Below are 16,199 nucleotides of genomic sequence, written 5' to 3'. Positions count from 1 at the left end.
AGGCTCGGCCTGCAGGAAAGAGGCAAAAAGAAAAGGGGGCGCCTAAAAGGCCGCTGCCACTACAGACTGAGCAAGAAGGACCGGGCGGGCTGAAAGACACATGCTCCAGCAGTGAACAAAAGCAACCAGCACTAGCAGCAGCAGCAGCAGCAACAACAAAGGCGGCATCGGGTGGAAGGAGCCTGTGCGCAGGATAAGGGGAGGTAAAGGAAGCCCTGCTGTGGCCTACGCCATACCACCCTTAGCGCGCCCGATCTCGTCTGATCTCGGAAGCTAAGCAGGGTTGGGCCTGGTTAGTACCTGTGATGGGAGACCATCTCGGAATACCAGGTGTTGTAGGCATTCGAACACTTTTCGCGCTCTCACTGCATCGCAGACCCAGAGCATGGCCAGTGGAGGCCTGCTGTCTTGTGCCCTTTTGCTGAAGAGGTAGAGGAGAGGGACAGAAAGATTGGGCTCCCGAACAGCACCGAGGGGCATGTTTTGTCAGCAGCGTGGGGCATGTTTTGTCAGCAGCGTGGGCCTGGTTCACTCTACACCCCAAAGCGCTGGAATGAAAAGGCGGCTGCTAGCTGTAGGCTAAAGTAGCCAAGCGGTGTGCACAGCCGAGTAGTGGAGCAACGTTTCCAAAGCAGCACTTGTGGCCTATCTTTAGCAAATTGGTTTTCAAAGGGCTACCATCCCCTGTGTTGCCAACAAACCCCTGTGACAACAGACAGCAGCTTGTCAGTCCGAAGCGGAGAGAGGATCAAGGAGCAAGGATCCTAGGCAGACGCCACGTGCCAATTTTGGGTTGAAGCAAGAGTTATTGCAGTGCGCTGTTGCTTCGAAGTGCGTCACGGCGCAGTCTCACCAGCTTTCTCTGAGACAGAGGTTAGGATTGCATTTCCGAGCAGATCTAGGAGACGCCTAAGTGCCAGCAGCTGCGCAGTGTAAAGGAAGGAGGTCACTTAGGAGTGTAGGGATAGAAGTAAGAAGTAGGCGTCAAGCGCATTTGTCAGTGGGCCCTTTGAGCAGTGAGTTGCAAGAGCAGCAAATGAAGAAGCTGGGAGGGAGGGAGGGAGGGAGGGAGGTAGGTGCGTGCCTGGGTGTTGAAGAACAGAATAAGAGGAGGTTAAAGGAGCCTAGTTTCTGCCTACGGCCATACCACCCTGAACACGCCCGATCTCGTCTGATCTCGGAAGCTAAGCAGGGTCGGGCCTGGTTAGTACTTGGATGGGAGACCGCCTGGGAATACCAGGTGTTGTAGGCTTTTGCTTTTTCGATCTCCTACCAGCAGGGGGCGATCTACGCTATGCAATTTCACATTCACTCATTCGGAGGATTTCTTTCTTTTTTTTTTTTTTTTTTTAAACACACATTTCTTTTCTGGCTTTACGTTTCAGTGTGGCGTTTTTTTCTTTCTTTCTTTCTTTCTTTCTTTCTTTCTCTCTCGCTTTCTTTTTCTTTTTCCTTCTCTCGTGTTTCTGGACACGAGTAACGAGGCAACAATACAATGTCTTTGAGTGATACAGGATAGAGAGAAGTGGGCAAGCACAAGTCAGTGCTACGGTGGTAAAGTGTCGGTCACAGCAACAACAAAAAACTAAATCAATGCGGTTGGTGATAGGATATGACGCGGTCCAAGAGAAAAGCAGCATTTAAAAAACAAAAAAAGAGAAATGTACAGATATTTCACTTCCATCTATCCACACATACATTGCAGGATGGCAGGCAGAAGTGACATTTAAGTGCAAGCCATAAGCAAGGCTTTCTATACTCCACTACTACGCAGTGCCGGGGCACCACGTAACGACCAGCACAGCCTCTAAAGCACATGCTAGGACCGCAAGGCAGGGCAGACGGGAGACGTATTTGCGCCAGCAGCTGAGCAATCCAAAAGAAGGGCGATGCTTGCAAGTGTATGTGCCCAATCAAGCAGCGGGCCCCAAGCACTTTTAGCCCGCATTACGTAATGCGCGCCGACAAGACTGGTTCCTAACAGTACTGGAGGCAACAGGGCTTCGCTTGCTTTCCCCCTAAAAGACCTAGGAAGCTACAAGTTGGCAGACCCAGGCTCGGCCTGCAGGAAAGAGGCAAAAAGAAAAGGGGGCGCCTAAAAGGCCGCTGCCACTACAGACTGAGCAAGAAGGACCGGGCGGGCTGAAAGACACATGCTCCAGCAGTGAACAAAAGCAACCAGCACTAGCAGCAGCAGCAGCAGCAACAACAAAGGCGGCATCGGGTGGAAGGAGCCTGTGCGCAGGATAAGGGGAGGTAAAGGAAGCCCTGCTGTGGCCTACGCCATACCACCCTTAGCGCGCCCGATCTCGTCTGATCTCGGAAGCTAAGCAGGGTTGGGCCTGGTTAGTACCTGTGATGGGAGACCATCTCGGAATACCAGGTGTTGTAGGCATTCGAACACTTTTCGCGCTCTCACTGCATCGCAGACCCAGAGCATGGCCAGTGGAGGCCTGCTGTCTTGTGCCCTTTTGCTGAAGAGGGAGAGGAGAGGGACAGAAAGATTGGGCTCCCGAACAGCACCGAGGGGCATGTTTTGTCAGCAGCGTGGGCCTGGTTCAATCTACACCCCAAAGCGCTGGAATGAAAAGGCGGCTGCTAGCTGTAGGCTAAAGTAGCCAAGCGGTGTGCACAGCCGAGTAGTGGAGCAACGTTTCCAAAGCAGCACTTGTGGCCTATCTTTAGCAAATTGGTTTTCAAAGGGCTACCATCCCCTGTGTTGCCAACAAACCCCTGTGACAACAGACAGCAGCTTGTCAGTCCGAAGCGGAGAGAGGATCAAGGAGCAAGGATCCTAGGCAGACGCCACGTGCCAATTTTGGGTTGAAGCAAGAGTTATTGCAGTGCGCTGTTGCTTCGAAGTGCGTCACGGCGCAGTCTCACCAGCTTTCTCTGAGACAGAGGTTAGGATTGCATTTCCGAGCAGATCTAGGAGACGCCTAAGTGCCAGCAGCTGCGCAGTGTAAAGGAAGGAGGTCACTTAGGAGTGTAGGGATAGAAGTAAGAAGTAGGCGTCAAGCGCATTTGTCAGTGGGCCCTTTGAGCAGTGAGTTGCAAGAGCAGCAAATGAAGAAGCTGGGAGGGAGGGAGGGAGGGAGGGAGGGAGGTAGGTGCCTGGGTGTTGAAGAACAGAATAAGAGGAGGTTAAAGGAGCCTAGTTTCTGCCTACGGCCATACCACCCTGAACACGCCCGATCTCGTCTGATCTCGGAAGCTAAGCAGGGTCGGGCCTGGTTAGTACTTGGATGGGAGACCGCCTGGGAATACCAGGTGTTGTAGGCCTTTGCTTTTTCGATCTCCTACCAGCAGGGGGCGATCTACGCTATGCAATTTCACATTCACTCATTCGGAGGATTTCTTTTTTTTTTTTTTTTTTTTTTTAAACACACATTTCTTTTCTGGCTTTACGTTTCAGTGTGGCGTTTTTTTCTTTCTTTCTTTCTTTCTTTCTTTCTTTCTTTCTCTCTCGCTTTCTTTTTCTTTTTCCTTCTCTCGTGTTTCTGGACACGAGTAACGAGGCAACAATACAATGTCTTTGAGTGATACAGGATAGAGAGAAGTGGGCAAGCACAAGTCAGTGTTACGGTGGTAAAGTGTCGGTCACAGCAACAACAAAAAACTAAATCAATGCGGTTGGTGATAGGATATGACGCGGTCCAAGAGAAAAGCAGCATTTAAAAAACAAAAAAAGAGAAATGTACAGATATTTCACTTCCATCTATCCACACATACATTGCAGGATGGCAGGCAGAAGTGACATTTAAGTGCAAGCCATAAGCAAGGCTTTCTATACTCCACTACTACGCAGTGCCGGGGCACCACGTAACGACCAGCACAGCCTCTAAAGCACATGCTAGGACCGCAAGGCAGGGCAGACGGGAGAGGTATTTGCGCCAGCAGCTGAGCAATCCAAAAGAAGGGCGATGCTTGCAAGTGTATGTGCCCAATCAAGCAGCGGGCCCCAAGCACTTTTAGCCCGCATTACGTAATGCGCGCCGACAAGACTGGTTCCTAACAGTACTGGAGGCAACAGGGCTTCGCTTGCTTTCCCCCTAAAAGACCTAGGAAGCTACAAGTTGGCAGACCCAGGCTCGGCCTGCAGGAAAGAGGCAAAAAGAAAAGGGGGCGCCTAAAAGGCCGCTGCCACTACAGACTGAGCAAGAAGGACCGGGCGGGCTGAAAGACACATGCTCCAGCAGTGAACAAAAGCAACCAGCACTAGCAGCAGCAGCAGCAGCAGCAACAACAAAGGCGGCATCGGGTGGAAGGAGCCTGTGCGCAGGATAAGGGGAGGTAAAGGAAGCCCTGCTGTGGCCTACGCCATACCACCCTTAGCGCGCCCGATCTCGTCTGATCTCGGAAGCTAAGCAGGGTTGGGCCTGGTTAGTACCTGTGATGGGAGACCATCTCGGAATACCAGGTGTTGTAGGCATTCAAACACTTTTCGCGCTCTCACTGCATCGCAGACCCAGAGCATGGCCAGTGGAGGCCTGCTGTCTTGTGCCCTTTTGCTGAAGAGGGAGAGGAGAGGGACAGAAAGATTGGGCTCACGAACAGCACCGAGGGGCATGTTTTGTCAGCAGCGTGGGGCATGTTTTGTCAGCAGCGTGGGCCTGGTTCACTCTACACCCCAAAGCGCTGGAATGAAAAGGCCGCTGCTAGCTGTAGGCTAAAGTAGCCAAGCGGTGTGCACAGCCGAGTAGTGGAGCAACGTTTCCAAAGCAGCACTTGTGGCCTATCTTTAGCAAATTGGTTTTCAAAGGGCTACCATCCCCTGTGTTGCCAACAAACCCCTGTGACAACAGACAGCAGCTTGTCAGTCCGAAGCAGAGAGAGGATCAAGGAGCAAGGATCCTAGGCAGACGCCACGTGCCAATTTTGGGTTGAAGCAAGAGTTATTGCAGTGCGCTGTTGCTTCGAAGTGCGTCACGGCGCAGTCTCACCAGCTTTCTCTGAGACAGAGGTTAGGATTGCATTTCCGAGCAGATCTAGGAGACGCCTAAGTGTTAGCAGCTGCGCAGTGTAAAGGAAGGAGGTCACTTAGGAGTGTAGGGATAGAAGTAAGAAGTAGGCGTCAAGCGCATTTGTCAGTGGGCCCTTTGAGCAGTGAGTTGCAAGAGCAGCAAATGAAGAAGCTGGGAGGGAGGGAGGGAGGGAGGGAGGGAGGTAGGTGCCTGGGTGTTGAAGAACAGAATAAGAGGAGGTTAAAGGAGCCTAGTTTCTGCCTACGGCCATACCACCCTGAACATGCCTGATCTCGGAAGCTAAGCAGGGTCGGGCCTGGTTAGTACTTGGATGGGAGACCGCCTGGGAATACCAGGTGTTGTAGGCTTTTGCTTTTTCGATCTCCTACCAGCAGGGGGCGATCTACGCTATGCAATTTCACATTCACTCATTCGGAGGATTTCTTTTTTTTTTTTTTTTTTTTTTTTTTAAACACACATTTCTTTTTTGGCTTTACGTTTCAGTGTGGCGTTTTTTTCTTTCTTTCTTTCTTTCTTTCTTTCTTTCTCTCTCGCTTTCTTTTTCTTTTTCCTTCTCTCGTGTTTCTGGACACGAGTAACGAGGCAACAATACAATGTCTTTGAGTGATACAGGATAGAGAGAAGTGGGCAAGCACAAGTCAGTGTTACGGTGGTAAAGTGTCGGTCACAGCAACAACAAAAAACTAAATCAATGCGGTTGGTGATAGGATATGACGCGGTCCAAGAGAAAAGCAGCATTTAAAAAACAAAAAAAGAGAAATGTACAGATATTTCACTTCCATCTATCCACACATACATTGCAGGATGGCAGGCAGAAGTGACATTTAAGTTCAAGCCATAAGCAAGGCTTTCTATACTCCACTACTACGCAGTGCCGGGGCACCACGTAACGACCAGCACAGCCTCTAAAGCACATGCTAGGACCGCAAGGCAGGGCAGACGGGAGAGGTATTTGCGCCAGCAGCTGAGCAATCCAAAAGAAGGGCGATGCTTGCAAGTGTATGTGCCCAATCAAGCAGCGGGCCCCAAGCACTTTTAGCCCGCATTACGTAATGCGCGCCGACAAGACTGGTTCCTAACAGTACTGGAGGCAACAGGGCTTCGCTTGCTTTCCCCCTAAAAGACCTAGGAAGCTACAAGTTGGCAGACCCAGGCTCGGCCTGCAGGAAAGAGGCAAAAAGAAAAGGGGGCGCCTAAAAGGCCGCTGCCACTACAGACTGAGCAAGAAGGACCGGGCGGGCTGAAAGACACATGCTCCAGCAGTGAACAAAAGCAACCAGCACTAGCAGCAGCAGCAGCAGCAACAACAAAGGCGGCATCGGGTGGAAGGAGCCTGTGCGCAGGATAAGGGGAGGTAAAGGAAGCCCTGCTGTGGCCTACGCCATACCACCCTTAGCGCGCCCGATCTCGTCTGATCTCGGAAGCTAAGCAGGGTTGGGCCTGGTTAGTACCTGTGATGGGAGACCATCTCGGAATACCAGGTGTTGTAGGCATTCGAACACTTTTCGCGCTCTCACTGCATCGCAGACCCAGAGCATGGCCAGTGGAGGCCTGCTGTCTTGTGCCCTTTTGCTGAAGAGGGAGAGGAGAGGGACAGAAAGATTGGGCTCCCGAACAGCACCGAGGGGCATGTTTTGTCAGCAGCGTGGGGCATGTTTTGTCAGCAGCGTGGGCCTGGTTCACTCTACACCCCAAAGCGCTGGAATGAAAAGGCCGCTGCTAGCTGTAGGCTAAAGTAGCCAAGCGGTGTGCACAGCCGAGTAGTGGAGCAACGTTTCCAAAGCAGCACTTGTGGCCTATCTTTAGCAAATTGGTTTTCAAAGGGCTACCATCCCCTGTGTTGCCAACAAACCCCTGTGACAACAGACAGCAGCTTGTCAGTCCGAAGCAGAGAGAGGATCAAGGAGCAAGGATCCTAGGCAGACGCCACGTGCCAATTTTGGGTTGAAGCAAGAGTTATTGCAGTGCGCTGTTGCTTCGAAGTGTGTCACGGCGCAGTCTCACCAGCTTTCTCTGAGACAGAGGTTAGGATTGCATTTCCGAGCAGATCTAGGAGACGCCTAAGTGCCAGCAGCTGCGCAGTGTAAAGGAAGGAGGTCACTTAGGAGTGTAGGGATAGAAGTAAGAAGTAGGCGTCAAGCGCATTTGTCAGTGGGCCCTTTGAGCAGTGAGTTGCAAGAGCAGCAAATGAAGAAGCTGGGAGGGAGGGAGGGAGGTAGGTGCCTGGGTGTTGAAGAACAGAATAAGAGGAGGTTAAAGGAGCCTAGTTTCTGCCTACGGCCATACCACCCTGAACACGCCCGATCTCGTCTGATCTCGGAAGCTAAGCAGGGTCGGGCCTGGTTAGTACTTGGATGGGAGACCGCCTGGGAATACCAGGTGTTGTAGGCTTTTGCTTTTTCGATCTCCTACCAGCAGGGGGCGATCTACGCTATGCAATTTCACATTCACTCATTCGAAGGATTTCTTTTTTTTTTTTTTTTTTTTTTTAAACACACATTTCTTTTCTGGCTTTACGTTTCAGTGTGGCGTTTTTTTCTTTCTTTCTTTCTTTCTTTCTTTCTTTCTTTCTTTCTTTCTTTCTTTCTTTCTTTCTCTCTCGCTTTCTTTTTCTTTTTCCTTCTCTCGTGTTTCTGGACACGAGTAACGAGGCAACAATACAATGTCTTTGAGTGATACAGGATAGAGAGAAGTGGGCAAGCACAAGTCAGTGTTACGGTGGTAAAGTGTCGGTCACAGCAACAACAAAAAACTAAATCAATGCGGTTGGTGATAGGATATGACGCGGTCCAAGAGAAAAGCAGCATTTAAAAAACAAAAAAAGAGAAATGTACAGATATTTCACTTCCATCTATCCACACATACATTGCAGGATGGCAGGCAGAAGTGACATTTAAGTGCAAGCCATAAGCAAGGCTTTCTATACTCCACTACTACGCAGTGCCGGGGCACCACGTAACGACCAGCACAGCCTCTAAAGCACATGCTAGGACCGCAAGGCAGGGCAGACGGGAGACGTATTTGCGCCAGCAGCTGAGCAATCCAAAAGAAGGGCGATGCTTGCAAGTGTATGTGCCCAATCAAGCAGCGGGCCCCAAGCACTTTTAGCCCGCATTACGTAATGCGCGCCGACAAGACTGGTTCCTAACAGTACTGGAGGCAACAGGGCTTCGCTTGCTTTCCCCCTAAAAGACCTAGGAAGCTACAAGTTGGCAGACCCAGGCTCGGCCTGCAGGAAAGAGGCAAAAAGAAAAGGGGGCGCCTAAAAGGCCGCTGCCACTACAGACTGAGCAAGAAGGACCGGGCGGGCTGAAAGACACATGCTCCAGCAGTGAACAAAAGCAACCAGCACTAGCAGCAGCAGCAGCAGCAACAACAAAGGCGGCATCGGGTGGAAGGAGCCTGTGCGCAGGATAAGGGGAGGTAAAGGAAGCCCTGCTGTGGCCTACGCCATACCACCCTTAGCGCGCCCGATCTCGTCTGATCTCGGAAGCTAAGCAGGGTTGGGCCTGGTTAGTACCTGTGATGGGAGACCATCTCGGAATACCAGGTGTTGTAGGCATTCGAACACTTTTCGCGCTCTCACTGCATCGCAGACCCAGAGCATGGCCAGTGGAGGCCTGCTGTCTTGTGCCCTTTTGCTGAAGAGGGAGAGGAGAGGGACAGAAAGATTGGGCTCCCGAACAGCACCGAGGGGCATGTTTTGTCAGCAGCGTGGGGCATGTTTTGTCAGCAGCGTGGGCCTGGTTCACTCTACACCCCAAAGCGCTGGAATGAAAAGGCCGCTGCTAGCTGTAGGCTAAAGTAGCCAAGCGGTGTGCACAGCCGAGTAGTGGAGCAACGTTTCCAAAGCAGCACTTGTGGCCTATCTTTAGCAAATTGGTTTTCAAAGGGCTACCATCCCCTGTGTTGCCAACAAACCCCTGTGACAACAGACAGCAGCTTGTCAGTCCGAAGCAGAGAGAGGATCAAGGAGCAAGGATCCTAGGCAGACGCCACGTGCCAATTTTGGGTTGAAGCAAGAGTTATTGCAGTGCGCTGTTGCTTCGAAGTGCGTCACGGCGCAGTCTCACCAGCTTTCTCTGAGACAGAGGTTAGGATTGCATTTCCGAGCAGATCTAGGAGACGCCTAAGTGCCAGCAGCTGCGCAGTGTAAAGGAAGGAGGTCACTTAGGAGTGTAGGGATAGAAGTAAGAAGTAGGCGTCAAGCGCATTTGTCAGTGGGCCCTTTGAGCAGTGAGTTGCAAGAGCAGCAAATGAAGAAGCTGGGAGGGAGGGAGGGAGGGAGGGAGGGAGGTGCCTGGGTGTTGAAGAACAGAATAAGAGGAGGTTAAAGGAGCCTAGTTTCTGCCTACGGCCATACCACCCTGAACACGCCCGATCTCGTCTGATCTCGGAAGCTAAGCAGGGTCGGGCCTGGTTAGTACTTGGATGGGAGACCGCCTGGGAATACCAGGTGTTGTAGGCTTTTGCTTTTTCGATCTCCTACCAGCAGGGGGCGATCTACGCTATGCAATTTCACATTCACTCATTCGGAGGATTTCTTTTTTTTTTTTTTTTTTTTTTTAAACACACATTTCTTTTCTGGCTTTACGTTTCAGTGTGGCGTTTTTTTCTTTCTTTCTTTCTTTCTTTCTTTCTTTCTCTCTCGCTTTCTTTTTCTTTTTCCTTCTCTCGTGTTTCTGGACACGAGTAACGAGGCAACAATACAATGTCTTTGAGTGATACAGGATAGAGAGAAGTGGGCAAGCACAAGTCAGTGTTACGGTGGTAAAGTGTCGGTCACAGCAACAACAAAAAACTAAATCAATGCGGTTGGTGATAGGATATGACGCGGTCCAAGAGAAAAGCAGCATTTAAAAAACAAAAAAAGAGAAATGTACAGATATTTCACTTCCATCTATCCACACATACATTGCAGGATGGCAGGCAGAAGTGACATTTAAGTGCAAGCCATAAGCAAGGCTTTCTATACTCCACTACTACGCAGTGCCGGGGCACCACGTAACGACCAGCACAGCCTCTAAAGCACATGCTAGGACCGCAAGGCAGGGCAGACGGGAGACGTATTTGCGCCAGCAGCTGAGCAATCCAAAAGAAGGGCGATGCTTGCAAGTGTATGTGCCCAATCAAGCAGCGGGCCCCAAGCACTTTTAGCCCGCATTACGTAATGCGCGCCGAGAAGACTGGTTCCTAACAGTACTGGAGGCAACAGGGCTTCGCTTGCTTTCCCCCTAAAAGACCTAGGAAGCTACAAGTTGGCAGACCCAGGCTCGGCCTGCAGGAAAGAGGCAAAAAGAAAAGGGGGCGCCTAAAAGGCCGCTGCCACTACAGACTGAGCAAGAAGGACCGGGCGGGCTGAAAGACACATGCTCCAGCAGTGAACAAAAGCAACCAGCACTAGCAGCAGCAGCAGCAGCAACAACAAAGGCGGCATCGGGTGGAAGGAGCCTGTGCGCAGGATAAGGGGAGGTAAAGGAAGCCCTGCTGTGGCCTACGCCATACCACCCTTAGCGCGCCCGATCTCGTCTGATCTCGGAAGCTAAGCAGGGTTGGGCCTGGTTAGTACCTGTGATGGGAGACCATCTCGGAATACCAGGTGTTGTAGGCATTCGAACACTTTTCGCGCTCTCACTGCATCGCAGACCCAGAGCATGGCCAGTGGAGGCCTGCTGTCTTGTGCCCTTTTGCTGAAGAGGGAGAGGAGAGGGACAGAAAGATTGGGCTCCCGAACAGCACCGAGGGGCATGTTTTGTCAGCAGCGTGGGGCATGTTTTGTCAGCAGCGTGGGCCTGGTTCACTCTACACCCCAAAGCGCTGGAATGAAAAGGCCGCTGCTAGCTGTAGGCTAAAGTAGCCAAGCGGTGTGCACAGCCGAGTAGTGGAGCAACGTTTCCAAAGCAGCACTTGTGGCCTATCTTTAGCAAATTGGTTTTCAAAGGGCTACCATCCCCTGTGTTGCCAACAAACCCCTGTGACAACAGACAGCAGCTTGTCAGTCCGAAGCAGAGAGAGGATCAAGGAGCAAGGATCCTAGGCAGACGCCACGTGCCAATTTTGGGTTGAAGCAAGAGTTATTGCAGTGCGCTGTTGCTTCGAAGTGCGTCACGGCGCAGTCTCACCAGCTTTCTCTGAGACAGAGGTTAGGATTGCATTTCCGAGCAGATCTAGGAGACGCCTAAGTGCCAGCAGCTGCGCAGTGTAAAGGAAGGAGGTCACTTAGGAGTGTAGGGATAGAAGTAAGAAGTAGGCGTCAAGCGCATTTGTCAGTGGGCCCTTTGAGCAGTGAGTTGCAAGAGCAGCAAATGAAGAAGCTGGGAGGGAGGGAGGGAGGGAGGGAGGGAGGTAGGTGCCTGGGTGTTGAAGAACAGAATAAGAGGAGGTTAAAGGAGCCTAGTTTCTGCCTATGGCCATACCACCCTGAACACGCCCGATCTCGTCTGATCTCGGAAGCTAAGCAGGGTCGGGCCTGGTTAGTACTTGGATGGGAGACCGCCTGGGAATACCAGGTGTTGTAGGCTTTTGCTTTTTCGATCTCCTACCAGCAGGGGGCGATCTACGCTATGCAATTTCACATTCACTCATTCGGAGGATTTCTTTTTTTTTTTTTTTTTTTTTTTAAACACACATTTCTTTTCTGGCTTTACGTTTCAGTGTGGCGTTTTTTTCTTTCTTTCTTTCTTTCTTTCTTTCTTTCTCTCTCGCTTTCTTTTTCTTTTTCCTTCTCTCGTGTTTCTGGACACGAGTAACGAGGCAACAATACAATGTCTTTGAGTGATACAGGATAGAGAGAAGTGGGCAAGCACAAGTCAGTGCTACGGTGGTAAAGTGTCGGTCACAGCAACAACAAAAAACTAAATCAATGCGGTTGGTGATAGGATATGACGCGGTCCAAGAGAAAAGCAGCATTTAAAAAACAAAAAAAGAGAAATGTACAGATATTTCACTTCCATCTATCCACACATACATTGCAGGATGGCAGGCAGAAGTGACATTTAAGTGCAAGCCATAAGCAAGGCTTTCTATACTCCACTACTACGCAGTGCCGGGGCACCACGTAACGACCAGCACAGCCTCTAAAGCACATGCTAGGACCGCAAGGCAGGGCAGACGGGAGACGTATTTGCTCCAGCAGCTGAGCAATCCAAAAGAAGGGCGATGCTTGCAAGTGTATGTGCCCAATCAAGCAGCGGGCCCCAAGCACTTTTAGCCCGCATTACGTAATGCGCGCCGACAAGACTGGTTCCTAACAGTACTGGAGGCAACAGGGCTTCGCTTGCTTTCCCCCTAAAAGACCTAGGAAGCTACAAGTTGGCAGACCCAGGCTCGGCCTGCAGGAAAGAGGCAAAAAGAAAAGGGGGCGCCTAAAAGGCCGCTGCCACTACAGACTGAGCAAGAAGGACCGGGCGGGCTGAAAGACACATGCTCCAGCAGTGAACAAAAGCAACCAGCACTAGCAGCAGCAGCAGCAGCAACAACAAAGGCGGCATCGGGTGGAAGGAGCCTGTGCGCAGGATAAGGGGAGGTAAAGGAAGCCCTGCTGTGGCCTACGCCATACCACCCTTAGCGCGCCCGATCTCGTCTGATCTCGGAAGCTAAGCAGGGTTGGGCCTGGTTAGTACCTGTGATGGGAGACCATCTCGGAATACCAGGTGTTGTAGGCATTCGAACACTTTTCGCGCTCTCACTGCATCGCAGACCCAGAGCATGGCCAGTGGAGGCCTGCTGTCTTGTGCCCTTTTGCTGAAGAGGGAGAGGAGAGGGACAGAAAGATTGGGCTCCCGAACAGCACCGAGGGGCATGTTTTGTCAGCAGCGTGGGGCATGTTTTGTCAGCAGCGTGGGCCTGGTTCACTCTACACCCCAAAGCGCTGGAATGAAAAGGCCGCTGCTAGCTGTAGGCTAAAGTAGCCAAGCGGTGTGCACAGCCGAGTAGTGGAGCAACGTTTCCAAAGCAGCACTTGTGGCCTATCTTTAGCAAATTGGTTTTCAAAGGGCTACCATCCCCTGTGTTGCCAACAAACCCCTGTGACAACAGACAGCAGCTTGTCAGTCCGAAGCAGAGAGAGGATCAAGGAGCAAGGATCCTAGGCAGACGCCACGTGCCAATTTTGGGTTGAAGCAAGAGTTATTGCAGTGCGCTGTTGCTTCGAAGTGCGTCACGGCGCAGTCTCACCAGCTTTCTCTGAGACAGAGGTTAGGATTGCATTTCCGAGCAGATCTAGGAGAGGCCTAAGTGCCAGCAGCTGCGCAGTGTAAAGGAAGGAGGTCACTTAGGAGTGTAGGGATAGAAGTAAGAAGTAGGCGTCAAGCGCATTTGTCAGTGGGCCCTTTGAGCAGTGAGTTGCAAGAGCAGCAAATGAAGAAGCTGGGAGGGAGGGAGGGAGGGAGGGAGGGAGGGAGGGAGGTAGGTGCCTGGGTGTTGAAGAACAGAATAAGAGGAGGTTAAAGGAGCCTAGTTTCTGCCTACGGCCATACCACCCTGAACACGCCCGATCTCATCTGATCTCGGAAGCTAAGCAGGGTCGGGCCTGGTTAGTACTTGGATGGGAGACCGCCTGGGAATACCAGGTGTTGTAGGCTTTTGCTTTTTCGATCTCCTACCAGCAGGGGGCGATCTACGCTATGCAATTTCACATTCACTCATTCGGAGGATTTCTTTTTTTTTTTTTTTTTTAAACACACATTTCTTTTCTGGCTTTACGTTTCAGTGTGGCGTTTTTTTCTTTCTTTCTTTCTTTCTTTCTTTCTCTCTCGCTTTCTTTTTCTTTTTCCTTCTCTCGTGTTTCTGGACACGAGTAACGAGGCAACAATACAATGTCTTTGAGTGATACAGGATAGAGAGAAGTGGGCAAGCACAAGTCAGTGTTACGGTGGTAAAGTGTCGGTCACAGCAACAACAAAAAACTAAATCAATGCGGTTGGTGATAGGATATGACGCGGTCCAAGAGAAAAGCAGCATTTAAAAAACAAAAAAAGAGAAATGTACAGATATTTCACTTCCATCTATCCACACATACATTGCAGGATGGCAGGCAGAAGTGACATTTAAGTGCAAGCCATAAGCAAGGCTTTCTATACTCCACTACTACGCAGTGCCGGGGCACCACGTAACGACCAGCACAGCCTCTAAAGCACATGCTAGGACCGCAAGGCAGGGCAGACGGGAGACGTATTTGCGCCAGCAGCTGAGCAATCCAAAAGAAGGGCGATGCTTGCAAGTGTATGTGCCCAATCAAGCAGCGGGCCCCAAGCACTTTTAGCCCGCATTACGTAATGCGCGCCGACAAGACTGGTTCCTAACAGTACTGGAGGCAACAGGGCTTCGCTTGCTTTCCCCCTAAAAGACCTAGGAAGCTACAAGTTGGCAGACCCAGGCTCGGCCTGCAGGAAAGAGGCAAAAAGAAAAGGGGGCGCCTAAAAGGCCGCTGCCACTACAGACTGAGCAAGAAGGACCGGGCGGGCTGAAAGACACATGCTCCAGCAGTGAACAAAAGCAACCAGCACTAGCAGCAGCAGCAGCAGCAGCAACAACAAAGGCGGCATCGGGTGGAAGGAGCCTGTGCGCAGGATAAGGGGAGGTAAAGGAAGCCCTGCTGTGGCCTACGCCATACCACCCTTAGCGCGCCCGATCTCGTCTGATCTCGGAAGCTAAGCAGGGTTGGGCCTGGTTAGTACCTGTGATGGGAGACCATCTCGGAATACCAGGTGTTGTAGGCATTCGAACACTTTTCGCGCTCTCACTGCATCGCAGACCCAGAGCATGGCCAGTGGAGGCCTGCTGTCTTGTGCCCTTTTGCTGAAGAGGGAGAGGAGAGGGACAGAAAGATTGGGCTCCCGAACAGCACCGAGGGGCATGTTTTGTCAGCAGCGTGGGGCATGTTTTGTCAGCAGCGTGGGCCTGGTTCACTCTACACCCCAAAGCGCTGGAATGAAAAGGCCGCTGCTAGCTGTAGGCTAAAGTAGCCAAGCGGTGTGCACAGCCGAGTAGTGGAGCAACGTTTCCAAAGCAGCACTTGTGGCCTATCTTTAGCAAATTGGTTTTCAAAGGGCTACCATCCCCTGTGTTGCCAACAAACCCCTGTGACAACAGACAGCAGCTTGTCAGTCCGAAGCAGAGAGAGGATCAAGGAGCAAGGATCCTAGGCAGACGCCACGTGCCAATTTTGGGTTGAAGCAAGAGTTATTGCAGTGCGCTGTTGCTTCGAAGTGCGTCACGGCGCAGTCTCACCAGCTTTCTCTGAGACAGAGGTTAGGATTGCATTTCCGAGCAGATCTAGGAGACGCCTAAGTGCCAGCAGCTGCGCAGTGTAAAGGAAGGAGGTCACTTAGGAGTGTAGGGATAGAAGTAAGAAGTAGGCGTCAAGCGCATTTGTCAGTGGGCCCTTTGAGCAGTGAGTTGCAAGAGCAGCAAATGAAGAAGCTGGGAGGGAGGGAGGGAGGGAGGTAGGTAGGTGCCTGGGTGTTGAAGAACAGAATAAGAGGAGGTTAAAGGAGCCTAGTTTCTTCCTACGGCCATACCACCCTGAACACGCCCAATCTCGTCTGATCTCGGAAGCTAAGCAGGGTCGGGCCTGGTTAGTACTTGGATGGGAGACCGCCTGGGAATACCAGGTGTTGTAGGCTTTTGCTTTTTCGATCTCCTACCAGCAGGGGGCGATCTACGCTATGCAATTTCACATTCACTCATTCGGAGGATTTCTTTTTTTTTTTTTTTTTTTTTTTAAACACACATTTCTTTTCTGGCTTTACGTTTCAGTGTGGCGTTTTTTTCTTTCTTTCTTTCTTTCTTTCTTTCTTTCTCTCTCGCTTTCTTTTTCTTTTTCCTTCTCTCGTGTTTCTGGACACGAGTAACGAGGCAACAATACAATGTCTTTGAGTGATACAGGATAGAGAGAAGTGGGCAAGCACAAGTCAGTGTTACGGTGGTAAAGTGTCGGTCACAGCAACAACAAAAAACTAAATCAATGCGGTTGGTGATAGGATATGACGCGGTCCAAGAGAAAAGCAGCATTTAAAAAACAAAAAAAGAGAAATGTACAGATATTTCACTTCCATCTATCCACACATACATTGCAGGATGGCAGGCAGAAGTGACATTTAAGTGCAAGCCATAAGCAAGGCTTTCTATACTCCACTACTACGCAGTGCCGGGGCACCACGTAACGACCAGCACAGCCTCTAAAGCACATGCTAGGACCGCAAGGCAGGGCAG

The 16,199-nt window shown here is 51.0% G+C and overlaps 7 non-coding genes and 9 pseudogenes across 7 annotated transcripts; all 16 read left to right on the top strand.

Moving 5' to 3' along the window:
• Positions 1-223: 223 nt before the first annotated feature.
• LOC134578637 (5S ribosomal RNA) lies at positions 224-342 on the top strand (annotated as a pseudogene).
• Positions 343-1,133: 791 nt separating this feature from the next.
• Positions 1,134-1,252, top strand: LOC134577306 (5S ribosomal RNA). Its single transcript, XR_010085981.1, has one exon. It is a non-coding gene; the product is annotated as a 5S ribosomal RNA (ribosomal RNA).
• Positions 1,253-2,276: 1,024 nt separating this feature from the next.
• On the top strand, positions 2,277-2,395 carry LOC134578632 (5S ribosomal RNA; annotated as a pseudogene).
• A 768-nt stretch (positions 2,396-3,163) lies between these two features.
• On the top strand, positions 3,164-3,282 carry LOC134574377 (5S ribosomal RNA). Its single transcript, XR_010085432.1, has one exon. It is a non-coding gene; the product is annotated as a 5S ribosomal RNA (ribosomal RNA).
• A 1,031-nt stretch (positions 3,283-4,313) lies between these two features.
• On the top strand, positions 4,314-4,432 carry LOC134578625 (5S ribosomal RNA; annotated as a pseudogene).
• A 791-nt stretch (positions 4,433-5,223) lies between these two features.
• On the top strand, positions 5,224-5,332 carry LOC134577732 (5S ribosomal RNA; annotated as a pseudogene).
• A 1,027-nt stretch (positions 5,333-6,359) lies between these two features.
• On the top strand, positions 6,360-6,478 carry LOC134578622 (5S ribosomal RNA; annotated as a pseudogene).
• Positions 6,479-7,257: 779 nt separating this feature from the next.
• On the top strand, positions 7,258-7,376 carry LOC134577300 (5S ribosomal RNA). Its single transcript, XR_010085979.1, has one exon. It is a non-coding gene; the product is annotated as a 5S ribosomal RNA (ribosomal RNA).
• A 1,052-nt stretch (positions 7,377-8,428) lies between these two features.
• LOC134578615 (5S ribosomal RNA) lies at positions 8,429-8,547 on the top strand (annotated as a pseudogene).
• Positions 8,548-9,334: 787 nt separating this feature from the next.
• On the top strand, positions 9,335-9,453 carry LOC134577295 (5S ribosomal RNA). The gene has a single exon (XR_010085978.1). It is a non-coding gene; the product is annotated as a 5S ribosomal RNA (ribosomal RNA).
• Positions 9,454-10,477: 1,024 nt separating this feature from the next.
• LOC134578610 (5S ribosomal RNA) lies at positions 10,478-10,596 on the top strand (annotated as a pseudogene).
• Positions 10,597-11,387: 791 nt separating this feature from the next.
• Positions 11,388-11,506, top strand: LOC134577339 (5S ribosomal RNA). Its single transcript, XR_010085988.1, has one exon. It is a non-coding gene; the product is annotated as a 5S ribosomal RNA (ribosomal RNA).
• Positions 11,507-12,530: 1,024 nt separating this feature from the next.
• On the top strand, positions 12,531-12,649 carry LOC134578605 (5S ribosomal RNA; annotated as a pseudogene).
• A 799-nt stretch (positions 12,650-13,448) lies between these two features.
• LOC134573765 (5S ribosomal RNA) lies at positions 13,449-13,567 on the top strand. Its single transcript, XR_010085335.1, has one exon. It is a non-coding gene; the product is annotated as a 5S ribosomal RNA (ribosomal RNA).
• A 1,018-nt stretch (positions 13,568-14,585) lies between these two features.
• On the top strand, positions 14,586-14,704 carry LOC134578601 (5S ribosomal RNA; annotated as a pseudogene).
• A 787-nt stretch (positions 14,705-15,491) lies between these two features.
• On the top strand, positions 15,492-15,610 carry LOC134577560 (5S ribosomal RNA). The gene has a single exon (XR_010086044.1). It is a non-coding gene; the product is annotated as a 5S ribosomal RNA (ribosomal RNA).
• The last annotated feature ends 589 nt before the right edge of the window (positions 15,611-16,199 follow it).

This window comes from Pelobates fuscus, chromosome 1, assembly GCF_036172605.1.
Source record: "Pelobates fuscus isolate aPelFus1 chromosome 1, aPelFus1.pri, whole genome shotgun sequence".
Classification (NCBI taxonomy): Eukaryota; Metazoa; Chordata; class Amphibia; order Anura; family Pelobatidae; genus Pelobates; species Pelobates fuscus.
Note: the sequence above shows the minus strand (reverse complement) of the source record. Positions and strands in the feature narration are given on the sequence as shown.